This window comes from Hypomesus transpacificus, chromosome 15 (assembly GCF_021917145.1).
Source record: "Hypomesus transpacificus isolate Combined female chromosome 15, fHypTra1, whole genome shotgun sequence".
Classification (NCBI taxonomy): domain Eukaryota; kingdom Metazoa; phylum Chordata; class Actinopteri; order Osmeriformes; family Osmeridae; genus Hypomesus; species Hypomesus transpacificus.
The window spans coordinates 13,507,482-13,510,573 of NC_061074.1; positions in this window are offsets into that span (position 1 = coordinate 13,507,482).

Below are 3,092 nucleotides of genomic sequence, written 5' to 3' on the forward strand. Positions count from 1 at the left end.
GGGGGCCACAGGGGAGACCCACCCTGAACTCTTCTTCTCTATGGCCTGCTTCCACGAGAACACATGCCTTAAAGTGCAGGGATGAGAGCACACATACACACACACACACACACACACACACACAAAGAAGCGTGTGTGTCTGAGCACAGACTAGCAGATCCTGTGTCCCAGGGGTAATGAATGTGAATGGTGAGACTGAGCTCGCTGTAAAACCCAATTAGAGCGTGTAGTGTTATATGCTTCCACGGAGATCTCCACACAGATAACCCCAGTGGCGCGGCCTAGCCACTGACAGACAGAGCGCCCCCTACTGGAGACTGTGTGACCTGCAGGGACATGCCTTTGGATGAGACCGGTCCATGATCCTCAAGCCCCTACTAGAAGCTGCTAACACAGCTCATTTGAGACAGCACAGAGCTGCAACCAGCCTGTCTCGCTCCACACAGCGCATAATTAAACTGGGATTATCTGCGTTTCTACAACACAATCATCTCAAACCTCAGCTTCAAACGTCTGTGTCTGGCAAAGCTGAAGTTAGCGTCTGACAGCGCCTTGCACCGGCGCCCTTATCCCCCCCCGTCTTCAAACGCCTCCATCTTCCTCCGCCACATCAAAGCAGGAGAGGAGGAAGAGAGCGGGAGGCATCGCTCTCTCGCTCAGGCGGCTCCGCACGCTCGCTCGCGCACGCCTCCGCCTCCGAAGCTGCCTCTCCGCTCCCCTCCCGCGGCTTCCGTGTGCCCCCGTTTGAAGGCACACGTCACTGTCACGGCTCTCTCCCGTTCCCCTCACAGAGGCTTGGGAACACTGCATCATACCGGCGCTCTGCATTCTGCAGACGTCGACAGAAAATATCCATGCGCGTATGCGTCCGTGTGACAGGAAGAGAGAGAGGGAGTAAGAGAGGTTGTGTACAAGAGAAGCTTTGATGAAGACAATTATTTAATACGTATAGACTAGCATGATAACTGTCAATACAAAATGTGCATTAACAATCCTGAGCCGCTAAATGACATTTTAGTGGCGTCTCTGTCAGATAGTATTGTCCGCAGGAAGACAGAGGACAGTTCCCTCTCCCACCCTGCGGAGGAGCACTGCAGTCCCACCCCAGCGAGGACAACTCCTGGTGCGATCCTCCAGCTCTCACAATCTGACTCCAGCAGAGAAGAACTGAACTCAGAGGGGGAGGAGGAGGAGGCCTGGGATTGTGTGCAGCAGAAATGCTATCTGACACATAAACTAGCCACCAGAAAAGGGATTTCTTGCTGCAGGAGTCTCTCCGATGAAGCTCCGCTCAGCCATGCATGCTTTACATAGCCCTCCCTCAGTCCCTCCATGGGAGCCTCCTGACTGGCGTTCTTCTCCAGGAGGAACACACACACTGTAATGATGGAGGGCAGACTGCTCCACCACTCTGATATGTGCCCTCCATTACATAAACGATGCAATGGAGCGCATCTAATCAATCTTAAAAGCAGGGTATCATTATTCTGGCTCTTTTAGGGGGAAAGTGTGCCGTGGCAGGCCGTGGCTGCTCTGCGTGGGCCTTTAGGAGGCAGCGACCCAGAGGTAGCTGGCCAAACTCCCCGGTCCGCTCTCCTCTGCTGAATTAAACATGAGGGAGGATAGGGGTATGGGGAGAAGAGGAAAGGAAAGGGGAGAGTGAGGCTGGAGAGAAAAAACCGAGAGAGAGGTAGAGAGTATCTGGTTTTAATAATGGGGGGGGGGGAGGACAGTGATGACATGATTTCTGGGCTGGGTGTGTGTTTGTGTGTATGTGTGTAGAAGGGAGGGGGGGGGGGGGTCATCTCATAGAGCCTTAGCGACAGGCAGTGGTTAGCATTCTCCACAGGACACCCATCAGTCCAAGTAATTGTCGCATGTTTTACATCAATATGACCCTCCGTCGATCCATAGGGCATAAACACTCTCATATAAATACCACAGAGTGCTGTAAGGCAGGGCACAGTGGCCCCGCCCCTTTGGAACCCCCCCTCCCCATTACACAATGGGGACAATTCCACCCCCCCCCCCCCCCCCCCACCCCGCCCCTGATCCCCCGCCTGATTGAAGTCGATCGAGTCGGTGTTGAAAACAAAACAATAATTTCTCAGCTCAAAAGAGACCTTTCAGAATTCATGTGGCGATTTCCATAATCAGTTCATGGCTGACAACACATTGCAAATGTGTCTGCTATTAATGCCGGCAATTACCAGGGCTAAATGCAAATGTGTGACCACCGCAGGGTGTGAGAGCCAGTCATCAGGGAGAGAGAAAGCCATCGATCTGGAGCTTTCATAGAATCAGAGGTAAACAAACAATGCAGACTTTTCATCCAGAATTCCATATTCTGTATTGTGAAACAAAGGTTGTACTTGACACACATCCCTAATGTGATTTGACATACCTTCTGACCATGTGTCTAAATAATTGTACGCGTATTAATATAGGCTTACTCAGGACTTACATAACCATCACGCCAGTGTGGTTTGAGTTGTGAAGTCATGGTCTCTGAGAGGTCCAGCCCATGTCCTCCCCTCACTGACAGACAAGCCCTCATTAATAGACAGCACTCACGTCTGGTTGACATTAACACCCAGCCAATCAATTTGCCTGGTCTGGCTGGGGCTAGTGTATACCAGGGGGAGAATAACAGGCATGATGGGACTGTGGAGGTCTAGAGGGCTAGACAGTAGAGAGGCAAGCGGATAGTCCAAACTCTTTCCTCAGTTCTTCCTCTCTCTCTCCCTCTCTTTCTCTCAGTCCCTCTCTTTCCATCGCTCCATCTCTCTCTTTCTCCCTCTCCATGAACATGTGGGAGCTCACCTGTTCCATGGCCATTCTTGCCGTCTCAGTGTGACCAGGATATCCCCCGTAAGCCGCTCCTGCTTCACTAGGCTCTAACTGTCCTCTCAGTCACTCCCTCTCAATGACTGAAGGGAGCCAGAAGATCGGTTGCTTTTAATGTCCGGGATAAGAGTATCCACCACACAGTAACGCTGGTTAAGATGCACGCTAATCCGATTAGCAGGTTTAGATTTCCCCGTGGCAGCGGCTGGAGTAGGCGCCAGGCCACGGAGCCAGCCCTCCTGAGG